Here is a 19,004-nt window from a genome sequence, read left to right as displayed (position 1 = left end):
TACAAGAACTTGCTAAGGCTGATAAATCCTCAAATGCTAATGAAGTAAAGGGCTCTGAACAGGGATTTAGCTAGGTCTGTATCCATGGAAAGGATGTTTTTGTGCCATACATCCTCCCCTCTGAGCAGTTTACAGAAGACCTTTGACATTTCAGGAAGCAGATGGACACACAGACACCTCATGGTAATTCTTGTCTCAGGTTGCCCATGTAGCAATGCCACCAACAAACCTCGTGGGGCTGCCCATAAAGCAACAGGCCCAACAAGCTTCTGCGGGCTTTTCTGAATGCTGACACATGAATAAAGAAAAAGGGCTGTAGAGCCTTGTGTTTCTGCTGAACTGACAAACACAGACAGATATGATTTTCCAAAACACCAACTTCAGAACACCCAACCAGTACTATGCTTGTGTCAGTCCTGGGAACATGTTTCCAGGGCACCCTTGAGCCCAGAGCCTTGAGAACTACAGGCCTCCCCAGGGGACCACAGCTTCACCATCTCCTTTCAAAATAGCTGCAGCCTCACTATTCAAATCACCATGTGGTATCTACAGTGTTTACATAAAAAAATTTTAGAGTTATTTATTCCATAAGTTAAAATAAACAGAGGAAGGGGTTAGATCCTCTGAAAGAGATACACATATGCACACAGAAATATAGATAGATAAATAGATACATAGATACATATGTGTAGCAAGTGAGATGAAAAAAATTAAACCAAACCTTCAGCTATCAGCTTCAGCCTCAAGAAAAGGCAGACTAAGCTGTATGCCCAGTGGACTAGCACATCTCTCTTCTGGCAAAGCAGAGAGGGAGGGAATATTCTACAGCCAAAAACCCCTTAACTGGAATGGGATTTCAATTTGCCTGAAGGTGTATCTGATACACAGCAAAATAGCAGCTCCTTGTGCAGATCTCTTCCAGGGCAATGTGGCCTAGGGAAAGCAATAAAAAAGAGATTGCAAACTTTTTAGGACTTAATATATTAGCACAGTCATGTCAATTTCCAAGGAGTAGTCTGGAACACCCGGGGAATTCACAAGCACTGCTACTGCTGTCTGCCTGGCACTGTGGTGCACTAGGTGACAGGGCAGGCACAAGTTTGCTTTCAACTCTGGAAGGCAGGAAGCTGTCACAAGAACTGGCTGCTGCAAGCCAGCGTCTGGTGGAGAAAATTGCAGATCACTGTGGCCACATGCTTTTGAGAGAGGACAAGTTGATTCTTCTGAATGTATAGTATATAGATGAAGAATTTGCTTTCCTAGGTGCTGACTTTTATTTGATATCATATAGAATGGCTTGGGTGGAAGGGACCTTAAAGACCACCTAGTTCCAACAGTCCTGCCATGGGCAGGAACACCTTCCACCTAGACCAGGTTGCTCAGAGCTCCATCCAACCCAACCTGGAACATTTCAAAGGCTGGGGCATCTAAAACTTCTCTGGGCAACGTGTTGCAGTGTCTCACCAGCCTGACAGTAAAGAATTTCTTCTGAGTATCTAATATATTGCAAAATGGTTTGTTGTTACTTACTGAATTACTTGGTCTGCTTGAGTTTCTTGCTGGAATCACCCACATTTTATTTTTAATTTGACTCTAGATAAAGTTTGATGTTCTGTCACAGAGTGGGAGTCCTGCGAGGTCTCCTACTGTTGTTTTGGATATTGTGCATGATCCAGGCCCTTTTTGTGCCAGGGACAGCATTACCAGCAAGCCAATTATCTGCAAAACTGTGCAATGGACATTCACACTTTGGTGACTGCTTATACAGTTTTTAATAACCTTGGAATCTCAGCCAAGACTGTGCTTGGCAGGACAAACAGAGTTTTGTCCTGCCTCTGGACTGTGCCTTGCCAGAAGTGCCTCGGCCAAGATGCAGCTCTAACAGGATTAGTCTGGAGTAAGTAACGAAGCTGGGGAGTTGGTGTAATGAACAAAATATGACAATTTTTTTCCTTGATGTGATTAGCAGATGACATACGACTGGTTAACAGCACCAGATAAACATTCTATAGCACTCTTTAAATATTATAATGGACCGTTAGCAGTTCCACCCCAGCTTTGTCTGGGTTGCTCTCAGCCCAACAGCTGCTCTCTAGCAGGAGCCTGGTAGCAGGGATCATGTCATATATTTTCTGAAGAAAGCTTATATCTCAGCCTTTCACAGTTACTAAGGCAAAGGCATTTTGAACTGGGCCCCTGAAAACCTTGTTTTGGGTAACATTTAGAGTCAGCAGGATTTCCAACACTGTCTTCACCAAGAGCCCTAAATCAAAGCATCTTTTGTTGGAAATCTGGTAGTGATGTACCTGTTTGGAAAAGAATTAATCAGGATGAAAGACTATGGAGTACACATTTAAAAAAAGAGGCAGACTATGAGGAAAAGCTTCCCAAAATTCATACAATTGTAACAGTGAAAGAAACTTCAAAACAATTTGTCTTAGTTTAACAAGACACAAGTGTTTGCTATGGATGGTGGGTTTAGAAAAAAAAAAGAAATTAAACTCCTCCCTCTAAGTTGTTATAACTTTGAAATTAAGAGGCTTCAGGTGAAAGGTGTGGAAAAGGAAAATAACAGCTCTTTATTAACATATATATATATGTTAATATATATATATATATATATATATATATATATAAAACAAACCCGAATAAGCAACACTGGTGCAACTAAAACTTTCGAAACAAAATCCTACTTCCCCAGGTGGCGGCTGCTGTTCCTCCCCGGGACAGTCAGGGGCTCTCCGCAGGCTGTTCCGGCGGCTCAACAACTGCTCCCAGCAGTGTGAGCCAGGGCAGCCCCACGGCAAACAATGAAGGGGGGTTTCCCCCAGGTCCTACGGCTATGGGTGCGATCCTCGGCAACAGCTCCGGGCTCCCCAGCTCAGGAAATATCTGGCCGCAGCGGCGGGCTGGGCGGGGGGGCAGGCAGCTGCCGGAGGGAGATGCTCTGCTATGCAGCACCAGCACAAAGCGTGGGCTGGGGCAGGCACCTCGCTCCGAAACCTGCGGCGAGGGCTCTCCCGGGGCTTATCCCAGCGGCTGCTGTGATGGCCGGCAAAGGACTGGGGCCAACCCCCGACAGCGGTGCCAGGCGGGGGAAGGCTTCTTCTCAGAGGTTGAACATGAGAACAAAAAGGTGGCTGCCGACTCCGCTGGGCGACGGGCAGGAAGACCCACAAAAAAAGGCCCCCTAATGCGTGCTGCCGGCCGGTTTAATAACAGCCCGACCCCACTCCCATGCCCCTCTGCACGCCATCCGACTCCTCCCCGCCTTCCCCCACCCCAGAAAAAGAGGGGGCGGGGGGTTGCGTTTCACTGTAGGTGCACACTACCAAGGTATTGATATTGGGAACAAATTCTCTTTTCAAACCTATAACACAACTCTAGAGCCAAACCCCTGCTTTAGAGCAGAACCAAGTATTTTAACACGACCCATGAAACATGTCTAACCTCTTCTTAAACCTCCAGTGAAGGCGATGTACAAACTTTCCTAAAAATTCCAGTGTCTTATTAGTCTGAGAAAACGATTAATAACATAGAACATAATTTTGTGTTACTACAAATTTAGCTACCCTCCTGTTGTCAACAGACAAGAAATCACTAGATAGTTAACCACTATCCAATTTTTCTTCGGCATTTAAGGACTGTTATTATATTCCCTCTCTCTTCCATTTTCTAAAGAAAACAATCCATATATTTGAGCCTTTCCTTAGAAGTTGGGGTGTCTGAATTACATTGCTTTTTATTTGTGGATCCTCTTTTCTCAAAGGAGAGAATTAAAGCTGGACATAGTATTTCAGCAGCACTGAAAATTGCCAAATTATTAACTCCCACATTTTATCTAACACTCCTGCTAATACATCTCATGACATTTTTCTTTTTGAACACCAGATTCCTACTTTTGACTCTTGTTAAGATGGTGATTCGTTGTAATCCTAGATCCTTTCCTGCAGAGTAATCCCAGATCCTTCTCTCTCAATGTTCCCAAGCTTGTATTTGTACCTTTGATTTTTTCCTTCCTTAGTGCGGTACTCTGAACTTGTCTTTATTTCAGTTCATCTTATTGATTTCAGGCCATTTCTCCAATTTGTCAGGATCATTTCAAATTCTAAACTTGTTCTCCACAGGATTTGCAACCCCTCCCAGCTTGGTGTCATCAGCAAATTAGTATACATGCTATTCCATCTTTTAAACAGCTAATGAAATTATTGAACAGAACTGGCCCAAGAGAGCCCCCCACGGGAGCCCATATAAAATGCTTCTCTGGTTTGATAGGGAGTGTTGATAAGAATGTGAATCAATCTGACTATATTTTTCAAGCAACATATCTGCTGGACAGTAATTTCAACCAGGACATCTTCCACTGTACTGTGAAATGTTGGAGTACACTATATAGAACTGTGTCAAAAGCCCTACTGAAGACATCACAGTGATGATTCTCTTATGCAGCAGGTGTGTCAAGAGAGGAAATCAGATAGATTTGATATAATTTATTTTTCACAAATCCATGCTGGCCGTTTCTTATCACCTCATTATTCTCTAGGTGCTTATAATTCAATCATGTAATAATTTGTTGCAGGATCTTTTCAGGTAATGAAATTATGCTAACTTCTTCAAAATTCTCAAGGGCTTCCTTTATTCCATTTCTGAAGATAGAAGTCACGTCTATTGTATTTTGTCCTCTGAAATTTCTTCTGCACTTCATGAGTTTGCAAAGATAAACTTTTCAGATTGTCTGTGTTGGCTTCTTCAGACTCAAATTCACCCTGAAACACTCTCTCTGTGGCTCTGCAACTACCCCCCACCCTCCAAGGTGTCCGTGGTCTTCCTCACTGCAGCCTCTGATGCCATGCATCGTCTTGCAGACAAGGGAGACATGTCTAGCTTTCCTCCACCTTGAGCTGCTCTTTTCCCACAGGTCAGGGGCTCTCCCAGCAAGTCCAGCCTGGTGCCGCCTGTTAGGGGCACTTCCACTCCAAGGAAGTAATTTAATATTAAGCAAATTAATTATTACAGACCTTAAATTCTGAGAGAGATGCTTTTAGTAAGGCTTCTTGGATAAAGCCTTAGCGTATTTTGCAATTCCATGATTCTAAATATGCAGCCTAGTATGGTAGTTGGGTGAGTTCTTCAACATGAAATTAAAACTTGAACTTGACTAATTATTATTCAAAATATTTTTTCCTTTGCTCAGTTTAGTATATCTTTTCGTTGTTGTTGTTAGTATTAATATTTATTAGCTTCTAGAAACAATTTCATTTGTGAGAACCAGAGCCAAAAAAAGAAGAAAAAAGGCATTAATGTATCAGCCTTCAATGTGGCATTTGTTACATGCTCTCCTTCTGTTATGTACAGCCTTTCTTTCACCTCCATCTGCCTTCTAATGAATTTGAAAGTAAAAAAAAATACTAAAGAGAACAAAATCCACATTGTTCTATTGTTTATTCCTTCAAAGTGCAATTCATTCAGATGGAGATCATTTTCCGGCAGAGCTGATAGAGTTTCTTGGGACATTTACACCAGTAGTAGGAAAAACATAGCAGGTGTCCTATAGAAAACTGTCTCTGTTGAGAGAGACAAGGTTACAATCTAATGTGAATTCTTCTTTCCCCTCCAGTCCAAATTTTTATATGATCAAAAGAAGGAACATACCGGTAAAATCAGAATTTGGTTAATTAAGTCCTACTTCAGCTAAGGATCTTCGTTTTCAGATGTAAACATCTTCGTGCAGGGTTATTTCTGTCCTGAAGTCCTGCCACGGTGTTTCTCCTGCAATCAAAAGCTGACAAGTGTGTGCACTTGCAGCATGCCAGCTAGGCAGCACTGCATGTCGGAAATGGGTGCTGGCTTAGCAGAGAGAAGAGCACAGTGCTCACTGTGAGACTGAGTCTGTGACACCCACCAGAAGGAAGAGGGAACAAGTTGGAGAGGAAACTGAAATGATGTGTACTGTCCTCACATGTGGTATCGAATACAGCCAAATCAACAACTTTCCATATTGGCTCTGTAGTAGACATGCCATTTTCAAGGTTCAATGCCAAGTGCTTTTTCCCCGCATTTCTGTTTTCATGCTGAGAAGTGATCAGCATACTGATACAAACCACATAGCTCCACTTTTTCCCTAGCTTTGCACGAGATATTTGAAACCTGGCAACCTGGAATCATAGGTGCAGGGAAGTGTTGCTTCCAGGAAGAGTCTTTGCACTTGACAGTCTTGACTGCAGATGTTTTTCTTTGCGAACTTTTCATTAACAGACTTCTATATACACCCATACATAGATTATAAGGTATTTAACCTATTTCCCAGGGAATCTGCACTTGATATAGTACACGAATGTAATACCTCCAGCTTTGGACATGACTTTCATTGCAGCTGAGCATGGATAGACCTCCAAGAAGCCACAGTTCTTCCTCAGCCAAGACCTCCAGCACATCTGCCACATAGAACTAAAAATAAACAGACTCTCTATTCCATTAGAAACACATGGAATTTTCCAGTTTTTTTCATTTTACACTGGGACGAAGAGTTGAACTGCAAAACAGAGAAATGGCCTGCAATATTTTATTATGTGTTGCAAAAATACCGTATCTTAAGCATAATCATCTAGATGTTGTCTCACATTGCACATGTAGCTATGCACTGATTTCTTCTCAAACTACTGCCTAAGTGGCATCATTTATGTCATTTATAGTGATTGTGCAACAATTTACCACTCTGTAGTAAATATTGTTTTTTTATGGTGAACCCCAGGTCTTAAGAGTTTATCATGAAAATAGAAAAGGTTTCGTCATTAAATTGTCAAAATTTGCAGGTTGTTACCTATGTCTGTGCCTTTCTTCTCCAATATGACCTCAACATAGGACAGAAATATTCAGAAAAGCTCCCCTGTTCTCTACAAGCCTTACTTTTCTCCCTAGGAGAATTAATTTCTATTGAACAGGTGGAAACATTTATAAAATCCACAGGGAAGTAAAAATAACATCGTTTCTACCATCGACAAAGAACCCCCACACGGCTTTCACAGGAGGATTTGCCCTAAGGAAATACTGCTGCAGCAAGTATAATTACAGCAGGTTAATACATACTGGAGAGCCAAGTTATAGCAGCTTTATCACAGACTGTCTTATATCACTAAATCAGTTTTACTACATGTTTAACTGAAGATTTTCCTTAGAAACCAAGGAGATTGTGACAGGGCTTCTTTCAACTAATCTCACTCCTATGGCCAACTCAATAGATTAGTATTGACCGTACAATTCTGATATCCTGGGAGATTTAAATGTACTCTTTAATATTGTCCAGGATTCCCTTCTTTTTCTACCCATTTTTCTATAAGACTCAAAACAGTCCATCCATCTCATCATCCATTTGCTTACTCTCATCATTCTTACTGACACCACGTTGTTTTGTACAGATGCTGGAAGTGGAGAGTATTCTCTTTCCTTTGAGTTGTGGTATGCTTTCTTAGTTTTACCTTATCCTAGTCATACCTGGGATACTGCAGGGTTTTTCACCACCTCCCCCTGCCCAAGCCCTAGGTAATTCCTCCCAAGTACATAGTGGAGTCTTAAAATGGCAACTTACATCTGCTCTTCACCAAATGCTCTTCCAGTTCCTGGCATCTTCATTTTAACAAAGTCCTGCAAGGATGAGCCACCTCTCCCCACCCACTTAGAGCACAAGTCTACGTACTCCGCAGCAAAGTGGAACTCCAGTTTCTATCAAGACTATTGCATTTTATTTAAAATCATTTGGAGCAACAAAATGTAAATCTCTTTGTGGAGGAATGTGACCAGAGCCATGTTCTCTGGATCTCTCTCCCCTCCCATGATGTGGGGCAGCACCAGTCCTAGTTCCATTTCCATCTGAGGAACCATTTCCGACCGCTGAGGTGGATAGGCAAGGGGTTACTCCAGCTCCAGGGGTTTCTTCGGGTCCTGGACGCATGGAGGGGTTAGGTGCTCCCCCTCCCCCTCCCACGTGGTCCCATGGCAGCCACAGACCACACACGGGACTTGGAGAGGAGGCGAGAGAGAGCTTTATTGTTGGGGTGGTTACATTTATAGGGTTTTGGAGGATTCACAGAGTGACCAATTACGGGGTCAGGGGGCTTACAGGACACCCAATCGCAGAAAGGGGTTAAAAGGTCCAACGAGAAGACTTCTTGATATCTTCTCAGGACATTCCTGAGACAGAGATAAGAACTGGCCGTGGGGGATTTTGGGAAGAAGAACATGAGTTAGCAAAGAGACTACAAAAAAGCCATTTTAAAACGTGTTTAAACCAGAGTTTTCTCACATAATGCAGATTTGCTGCTACAATGTTCCACATGCAGACAGGTGCATTGTGTGTGTGTGTGTAGCAATGGCTGTGTTCCCTTCTCACTCCTCTCAGCCCCCTAGCAATGCCAGGACACCTTCCCTATCCATGAGAAAGCGTGGGAGAAGCCCTCTCTTTCCTCATGCCGTGAAAGGGCCCAAACAGACTTTACTATTAAATTCCTTTATCCTGTCCCCAGTTTCACTGCACTGTGGACTTTTTGACTGAGGCCATGTGTATGTATTGTAAGAGGTTTAACCACAAGTTTTCCACAGCCAGGTACTGCATCAAGTGGCTTTCAACTGAGCTGTCAGGTTTTATGGGCTGTTTCATTACAGGAAAGAACAGAACAGCATCTTTCCTTCCCCCCAGCTGTACATTTGGGAGTCCACTGTTGTCCTGCAGGTGCCCCTGGTGTTTGCAGTGCTGGGGAAGCAGTGTAAGAGGGAGGCTGAAAGCAAGTACAGCAACAATGCCCAGAGCTCCCAGGAGGTTCCTTGCCCTGTGCATTGCTACTGCTAGCAGCTATAGGGACAAAGCATTTTTAAAGTAGGCAATTATCTAATTCCTAATTGTTGCAGTAAGCAGAATCCAGGTTTTCCTAATCAAAGCAGGAAAAAAAAATAGTAATCACCTGTCTTACTCTGTTAGGCACAGAATGAAACTCCAGGAGACAGTTATCTTCCACATGGTACCCAGCTGGTAATGGGCAGAGAGTACCAAAGAGTATTTCTAAAATCCCAAGTTACAGTCCTCTAAGGCAATGAAAGGAGATTGGAAAAATATGCAATATTGCTGAAGATTACAAGAGAGAGTAAAGAAGCACTGGTTACTATTGAATAACCCTTTGGGAACTGCTACCTTTTCATATATCTTTGGTTGGTTCATTGAAGTGTTTTTGTGTAGTAAGGCTGCTCAGGTGACAACTTGTGCTGGTTTGGGAAATGAGGCTTCTTTTCTCTATTTTCTTCCTACTAATTATGATGGTCTGTGTAAAAGCACTGCCCAGTCAAAGATCAAGGTCCAGTTGTGCTACAGCTTTGCAAAAAGATTTTTAAAATGCCTTTCCTTTCCAGTGGAGAGGGGTTTTTTAACTCCAGGTGCAATGGTTTATTACGATACAGATGATCAAAGAAGGACTAGCTGTCTCAGAAAAGGAAAACAAGTACTAGGGGCCCCAATCATGTAGTTAATGAAGGGAAATGAATGACCACTTTATATGTGGATGTTTTTTCAGCAGTCTTCTTCCAATTTGAAATCAGTGAGTAAATCCACTTTAACAAAAATCAGAATAGCTGTTCATGGTGGAGATCAAGGGCTTGACTTGCTCCATATCCTATCTCCAGCTACAAGTGAATGCCAGAGAATTTCCAGCTTGGAGACTCTTCTGAGCCTGATATGTTTCCTGTATTGAGTGATCCAAAGTGGATCTCTCCTCCACATGCATTTGTCCAGCCTTCTCCTAAACCTATACAGACACTTTGCATTTACAGCTTCCACTGATGGCAAGTGTCCCAGGCCTACCATCACTGTAAGAACAACTTTTCCTAGTTTTGTTTTGCACCAAGTTCCTGTTAGCTGTATTTGTAGGCTCCTATGCCTTGTACTGGAAGAAAAAATTACTCCTTCTTCACTCTCTTTGTGCCATCATGACTTTGTACATCCAGATTATTTCTGCTTACTCCTATCTTTTCAGAGGGATGATCTTGCCCCGTTTTTTCTTTCAGCCAAAACTATGGGAGATTTCCCTAGATTTGATCCTCTGTAGTACTCTTCTCTGAACCTCTTCTCACATTTACAGTTCATTTTAGAGATTAAGCAACTTAGAACTGCACACACTAATCAAGGAAAATTAGGTATCCCTTTCCTCTGGGGTTGAACTGGAATACAACCAACATTCCTTTGCTTATACATACAAGGAAAACTGGACCATCCATCTTCAAAGCAAATTGTTTTTTGCAGTGGCATTTCTACTTCAGTGCAAGCCTGTTAGATGCTGAGAACTTCAAAATACAAAGTGTCCTCCATTTCTCTTCAAGTTGTACAACTCCGAGTTGGTTTTGGTGGTTTTTTTAATGTAACGGAAAAATTTTTGTTCCCTTTCCCTTTTCTTTTTACACTGTGGCATCTTTTTGCAGGAGTGCAGGGGCATATTAGTTTTCTTCTTAATGAAATTTCACTAACTCTGTAATAACAAAGAGACAAAATAATACATTATTTTAATATCTTCCCCTGTGCACTGATGATGCCTCTTTGTTGACTGCTGATCTAGTTGTCATGACCTTTAGATAGACAAAGGATGCCTTGTCACACTAGGGAACAGCTAGGATGCTTAATTAAAAACAGTAAATCTAAGGTTTTAATGGTAGCTGGAGTAAATGATGAAGTTTTACTAAATCTTCTCTCTGAACTTTAACCTCATTTTTTATTTGAATTTACAAGTTGAAACATCATTGAATATAACTCCTGTCTATAATGTGCTTTATTAAACCATGCAGGCAGGTTTTTTCCAAAGGGATAATCTACTCAGTAAGAAAAATCGAGCTGATTAAATGATGCTCACTTCATCCTCATTACAAAGCTCTTTCAGTATAATAAAATGCAGCCATGTCACGGCTCCTGGCTATTTGCAACACTCATTATTATCCTTTTTACACCTCTTCATAATTTGTCTCAAGCATTTATTGACATTTATTAATGTGTGTTAAAATTGCAAAGTGTTCATCTCAGGTTTTACAGCCAGCACAGGCTCAAATAGGGTAACCAAACCCCTATATCAGGCATCTGACCTACACTTGTATGTCAGGGAAAAGGCATCTACCATCTGACATTTTGACAATCCCAGGGCTCAAAGCACCTTTCTGCTGTAGGTATACTGCCATCCATGCCAGCAAAATCCTCCTGATGTGAGCACAGCTTCATATGGATAAAAAACCAGCTTGGATATTTTTGCACATGTAATTTTTTATGGTTCTTCAGTCTGCTCTAAAACTGCTTCAGACCACCTTTGCCAATTAACTGAGCCTCTTCTAGAGCATGAGTTGATATCCACGGCATTTTTATGTTATTCAAATTCTGAAAAGCATACAACTATGTCTTAGAGGTCCTGAACACACATTTAGCTGATTAAGTCCCATTTCAGGTACTAAAGCTTCTTCCCTGTCTCAAGGGGTGGTATGTTTATAGTTGGATTTTTAAAAATTATTATTTATTTACAGATATGAATGGAGCTTTTCTTGCCCAGTCATCTGCCTTGTGACAATTCTTCTCAAATTCTTCTCTCTCTCCTCCTTTCTCTCTCTTTCACTGGTGACCTGATCCCTTTAATGTAATTAGCAGGTTTTGTTCCTTACTTTAGAAGACCTACTCCATTCCCATTTCAAGCCCGTCCTTCACCTCCACTATTATATTTCTTTCCTTTTGGGTTTATTAATTGGCTATGTAGTTGGACCACACAATTATTGTGAGAAACATTATCCAAAAGAAAGACTGTAAGCAGAATGTACAAGGGAATGGGTAGTTCCTTCTGATTTCCCAGTACTTCCAGAAAATGTTACAGTCAACTAGTAGAGTATTAGAAAATTAACCTAGAAATAGTTGAAAACAATGATTGTGCACACATACATGCATGCATTCAGACAAGAGGGCAACTGGATCAAAAGTGGTGTAAATAAGAAATAAAAATCCTCAAAATTTAGTAAGAAAAGTAAAATCAAACATGGATCAATAAGTAGCCACTTAAAGTAAGGGCACCAGAGAGGCATTTTTTCAAACATGGCAAGAACAAAAGGAACAGTGATCTTTGTTCATTATTAACATTATTAAATTACTATCAAATAAGTAGCCATTTAGTAGGGATGTAATAAATAATACAAATGAGAATAAAAATACCCTCGATGTATTTTGCTATGGGCAAGTGGAAGCAATGTTTCAACATAAAAGGAACATAGGATTGTGAGATTTATATAAGGAAGTCACACAAGTTCTGAAAAACAGGTTGTGATTGATAGCAAGTTGAGTGCAGGTCATGTCTATAGGTTTGGTACCAATACATACTTTGGATGTAGAAAATGAGGCATAACAAGCAAAACTTTAAGAAATATATTTGACAGTAATGCAATTTCTTCTAGACATTTATATTTCAATAGAAACACTGACAAATTGGACATAGCTAAGAGAAGAAAGTCCCGAAAATGATTAAAGGATTGAAAGATATGCCTTGTAGCAAGCCACTCAAAATGTCAATATATTTGGATTATCAAAGAGAAAGTTAAGGAAAAGTCTGTTTTCAGTTCAGAAGGACCTACAAACGGAAGAAAATGTTGCTAATGGTGGATCTTCAGAGTTAGTATAAGAAAACACAGCTGAAAGTTGAGGTAAAAGAAATTCACATGAGAAATAAACCATAAGCTTTATCAGGGAAGATAATGAGATCTGAAATAATACACAGAGATATTAAAACAGCACTATATGTGCCTTTCTAAAAAGGTAGATCTTTACCAAATGATACCAGACGGAGAGAAGCACGAAATAGTAATGTGTTCTTGGAAGTCCTCTTTATACTGTAGCAAGTCTGACTAGAAGGTCAAAATAATTTCTGATGGTTTTTGAAAATTAGTAGAAGAAGTTTGAATTACTGAAATATAGATTTGTTTATGAAAATGCTACCTTTTTAGAATTTGGTAACAACCTTCTAAAATTCTCAAAACCAGTGGGCATTTTATTTTTGCCGTGTTTCCATCAGAATCCCCCAAATTTTTCATTCATTATTTCTTCCATTAAACCCTAGAATCTCAGTGATTACTCCCTTACATTTTCCATTTCTTATTTCCTTTTTATTCTAATACTCAACAGATTGTTTCAGGGAGAAGGGAAGAGTGAATTAATACTGACATCACAAATCATTGTCTAAAAAAAATGTCTCTAATTAAATTGAAATATATTTTATCTGTGGAGCTTTCTTTTTTTTCATATTGAATGTAAATCATTATCTAGTATGTCTACCAATTGCTCATCTGATGAGCCTTGACCTGGAACTTTGCTGAAAGCGTTAAGGAATTTAATGAAACACAAAATTGATTCCAGGAATTAACCATTACACAGAGGGGGGAAAATGTAAATAGCAGTGCAAGACTTTGTAGTTCTCCATGTTACACTGCAGGAAAGTAATCTGGTTTTAAAATGACAGCTCAGCCACAGAATAATTGTACTCTTTAATACACAGAAACACAGTGCGCCTTGCCTGGAATTAGAAGATTTTATAACAGTTTAGTCATAGCTATTTTCAGTGACTCAGAGAGTTGCAATGACATCCATAAAAACTCTCACAAGCTTGGAATTAGTGGGGTTACCGATGAACCTAGTGATGGAGATTTTTGCCTCATTGTTACCTGTTTGCCTTGATACACCATGAAAATTCCTCCAGACTGTAAGAACACTAATATTCATACTGTGAGCAGAATGACCCAGGTAATTATATGTGAGCTGAGCCTGACATTAATCTGAAAGCTGTTTGGGACTTACTACTTAAAGAATTAAATGTTGACAGCATAATTAATACTGGTAAAGGATGGAAAATAGATTTGGTCAAACACAAATAATTTCCTTTTTGATAAGTTTGCAAATTTAGTTATCAAAGATAACCACCTACCTTTAATCCATCCAGATTCCTTAATAAAAGACAGCATTATGGTAAAAAGTATGGAGTGCAGTATAAGTAAAATACACCTTAGAAGGGATTCAATGTTGCCTAGCAATCCAATTTTAAACAATTTTCAGTGGGGAATCAGTGGCAAATATTCAGCAAGCATTGCCTGTAGACTGAATATTACCAAAAGTTTTGCAAAGATCTGGAAATAATCCAGAGCTCATTCCTGATAGAAACTTTGGATGATACTGGTAAAGTGGTAAATATTGAAGAAGGCTAGATCGTCTTCGGAGACATCTGAATAATTCAATATGTAAGGCTGTTCATACAGAAAATATTTTCATACAGCTAACACATCCTAACATACGGGAAAAGAAATTTTAGCCCATACCAAGAGAATCGGTATTTATTGGCAGACCATGGACTCCTGAAAACCATTTGGGATTAGAAGGAGTGAAAAGGTGAAAGGAGGCCACTGTGAAGAAAAATGCCAATATTCTCAGTAGTAAGAGAGGACACTGAGCAGGGGCAAAGAGATGCTTTTACCCCGGGGACAAGTGAGTCTGATACAGAAATGCTCCACATATTTTTAACAGCAACGTGTTTTGGAACAATGTTGAAATATTAGAGAATGTGCATAAAAGATTCATGGAAATTATCTGAGAGTGGGAGCAAATGCTTCTCGGTAAAGAGATTTTCAGTATTTTACAGTCTAGTTACTGCGCTGAGCTTTGTGTCACGGTTCCTGTTGCTTGACCTAATTCTTCAAAAGGTCTCTCTGTGTAGTGTATCAAAAGGGAGCTTGAGAGGCAAATTAACTGCAAAGTGTACACTCCTTAATAAGAAAAAATATTGGGGACTACATCTTCAGCCATTCTGGGAAAATCCTGCTAGGAACCAAGGCAGGCTTCTTAATGATGAGTGTGCTTGGCCATTGCTAAAAATTCACAGTGGTGGTTTTCCCTCTCTCACGGTATTCACATGAGGTCTTGAAGGCATTTAGGAATATCACTATATTAAAAATGAGCTATTTAGCTTACTGTAAAATGCAGTGGGGAGAATGCCTTCAGTCCGGTTATACAGGAGGCCACTGTCTAACAATATAGTGCTTGCTCTGGCCTCAAATTCTGTAAAGTACTGCCACTGATTTAAGCTGTTTGAAAAAGAAGTGATCTGGATGAAGTATCAGAGAAATTGTGTTTTCCATGAAGGGCTAATGAGGATATAAAATTCCCCTGATCATTCCCTTGTGTTGCCAGACTGTTATGTCTAGCAGTTATTTCTGAACTCTTGCTAATAGACAAGAAAAGAGATAGAGGATTAATCAGAGGAAATTCAGGAGACTCTTATTTCCTCTTCTCTTTATTCCCATAGCAATGATAAAGATGAAGCATCCTCTATAAAAATGCCAGAACTGCTAAATCAGGACTCATCTGAACACATTTGTGTTTACTGCTGCCCTTGTGATTCTCATGCTGTTTACGTGGCTTTTATTATTAAAGTGATATTGTTGAAATCATATCTAGCACAAGAGCTCTGTATTTATTCTTCCCCCTCCAAGACTTTGGTGTCAGTTTTCTTTGATAAATGATGTGAAGCAGTAAATTATCTTCTAGCTATGCAAACACTCATCCTTCCACACCTCCCCAGATGCAGCTATTCACACCGTCCACAGAGCCCTGATCTTCTGTCTTCACTTGTCTGCATCATTAAAAAAAGAGGCAGATGCAGTGCCCAAATCAATGGGAGGAGTTCTGCAAATACAAGCGCATCAAATGACAGAATATTTTACAACAGAGCAGAAAGTGCTAATAGAGCTGTTTCAAGCCCTACCATGCTCTTTCTTCTCCATTTGCATATCTGGCAATCTTTGACTGCCTAAAGTCCGTTTTCAGTCCATTTTTCCTAGACTAGGGCTTCATAGGTTGCATAAGTTAAAAATGCATTGAACTTGTGAAACCCATTTCTCAAATAGCTGTCTCCATATTTTCATACACAATTTCTGCCCTTTCTCCCACTTAGTGAAAGATATGGGAATGCACTGCTACCATCACTCAACCGTGCCATCCACATGACATTTTGCAGATGTTTACATGAAGGAAAATTAAAAAGTCTTACTCATAGTCACACAGTATGTCAATGTCCAGGTTCAGTCAGGTAACCCTGAACTGGTGATGCCCCAAAATGTCAGGCATGCAGTCTACCATACCCTTTTTTTCTATTCTTACTTTCCCATTCAAATATTGCATACAGCTCAGCTGGTGAGAATTTTTTTTTTGAAGTTTAAATTAACTTCAGCACCGGTGTGTCCTGTTGCATTTCTGTCATCTTCTTTTCATGTCTGATTTTGACTCTGGTCTGAGGTAGCTCAGGGTTTGATGGGTTGTATAAACATGAATATGATAGAAAGAAGTGAAGGTTCAGAATGAGTCCAAATGTCCTCAATTTCCATTGAAATCAGTGATTCTCAGCATCTCACAAGAGTGGGTTCTATATTTCTACACTACATACCATAAATTATTATCCAAAATGTCAAATTAATCTTGGGCAGCAATGAATGACAACTTAGGTCAGAATTTGTATTTCATGCAGCACTGGAGGCACACTTCATTTTAGTAGATAACAGAGAAATGCAAACATATAAAAATTCAAACTTTATGACATAAACTTTCTGATATAAAAAGACTATAGGAAGGAGTTTTCACTCTCATTTTTTAATATGCAGTCTGTTTTGTTTCATTTGTGCCACGCTTGCTTTTTTGTTTGAATCACATCTTATTAAAGTGGTGCAGAAAGAAGAACTGCAGAGGATATTTAACAGACCTAATAATTGAAGTTACAGTGTTGGAATTAATAACCAGATTAAAAAAATATATATAGTGCTTTATCAGGACCAAAATTTGCCAAACATTGTAGCATTTTCTTGTCCAGAACCTCTCTCAGATGGCAGTGTCATGCTGAGCTGATTTTCTTTGGCACATTAAGTTCCATTTTGGTGAAAAGAAATATATTTATGGGCCTTGGATCCATCAGACTACTGACAATTAATGCTATTCTGAAAAAAATTATCAGAGTATGTCTGGTCTGTAACACAGCAGACAAGGAAAATTTAACTACTGTAAAAATACGTCTCCATTATCTTCAATAACTGGAATGTAACTATATCTTGAGCACTTCTAGTGCATAAAATACATAATAAATGAGCACTGAACAGGGCTTGTCACCAGGACAGTAAAGTACTTGCAAGGAAAAACTAGAAAAACAGATTTTTCCTTGTCTTTCCCCATAAACCCTCCACTTAACAGTGCTCTTTGACTGTGATTGGGATGTGGTGCTTTTGTAAATGTTATCTGTCAGATGAGATACATGAGTCTTGACCAGCTGTATACAGGACTTGGCAAAGAAGTGAGAGGGACAGTTATTAGGCAGAAAATCAGGACAAATTCCATCTCTGCCTTCAGTAGTACCTTCAGGAAATGATGTTGGTCTTCTTCACTTTCTGTTCTAAAATAACAAGCTACCTCTAAATATTGTTGGTATGGAGCTGGATTGCGTTCCCCCAGAATAAGATTACTTTCCAACAATGGGTCCCTTGTATAAAGACAATTTAATGCATTTCCCATTTGCCATTGAGTTTGTTATTGCTATGGCAGCCAGGCTGTGGTAATCATGATTGCTGTGGTGTGCTCTGGATTGATCAGCAATGTGCTTGCCTAGTCCTGGGGTTTTGCTCAGCATGGAGCAGCAGGCTGCCTTGTCCCCCTGCATTTACACATGCACCAGGCAAAGGCAGCACTAAATGTAGGAATAAACACAGAAAACACACTCTGTGAGAAAGGAAATGTCATATTAGACCCATATTAGACCTAGCTTTTGATAGGAATGGACCATGAAAAATGATGTGAGAAATAAGGGAAGAATGACAGCGAAGAAAGGGGAAGTGAGAGGGGACTCAGGAGTGGGACAAGGTAAGGAAAAGCAGTGAAGCTGGAGTAATTGTGAGATGTGAGATGGAGGGGTTGCTCTAAAGGCTGAACAAAATTACATCATGTTTTTTGAGTGGCCATTGATTTTCCTTCTGCTCACTGTGGCAATTTTGCAAGTATTATTACTACTTTGTCCAACTATAAAGAGCTCAAAATGGAACCCTCAAATGAATACCTTTACAGTGTAGTATCTAAGGCATTTTGGGAGCTTTTAAATTGAAGACTGCTACATTAAAAGTAGGTTATTGGCAATAATTGCATGTTAAAATCTTGCAAACCTCTGGTTTCTTCATTCCCATCACCAAGGCTTTTTATATCACAAGGTTTTATTCATTAAATTGTAGCCTTACATTAAACTTGTTCTGCATTGTATCTAGCTTTGGTTTCTGTAACAATAGCTTATCCTTTTAACTATGTAACTTTCCAGTCCTTTTGTAGCATGAGAGAAAGATGAAGATGCTGAGTTGATTCACAATAATTATATTGTTCCATTGTAAAGAATCACAGAGCACTTTCCTTGAGTTCCTTAATAAAGACCTGCATGTAATTAAGCAATAGTAAGACCTATCAAAACAACCTACCTGGAAAGTTGATATTTGCACAAAAATTCCTATCTTTGTCTTCCACTTTGATCATTGTTATATTAGATGCTTTTTATATGAATTAATTAAATTTTCTTTCTAAAATATTTTCCTCCCTTAAGCTTTCCATGATCAGCTGGAATTTTGACTTTCCAGCTGAATTAATTTTAGCCTTTTCTCTCTGCAGCTCACTGTGATTCAAAACTGCCTCTTCATTTACCCATTTTCACCAAGCTCTGAAATTTGGCCAATATTCAACATATTGGATATCTAATCATGGGCTTAACTGAGAAAAACTAAAACTTGTTCTCTTGCCTGTCAAATTCTCGAACTCTCTCATTCTCTGCAAATGCTGCCGCTGCACCGCCACTGTCCCTGTATTGCCCTGTACACTAGGTGGGTTCTGTTTTTCTCCTTTCTCTAAACATCCAGACCACATTTAAATCCAGCAGAAACTCCTTCTAAAGCAT

Source organism: Neopelma chrysocephalum, unplaced genomic scaffold (genome assembly GCF_003984885.1).
Source record: "Neopelma chrysocephalum unplaced genomic scaffold, ASM398488v2 Primary Assembly neopelma1_23b, whole genome shotgun sequence".
Lineage (NCBI taxonomy): Eukaryota > Metazoa > Chordata > Aves > Passeriformes > Pipridae > Neopelma > Neopelma chrysocephalum.
Note: the sequence above shows the minus strand (reverse complement) of the source record.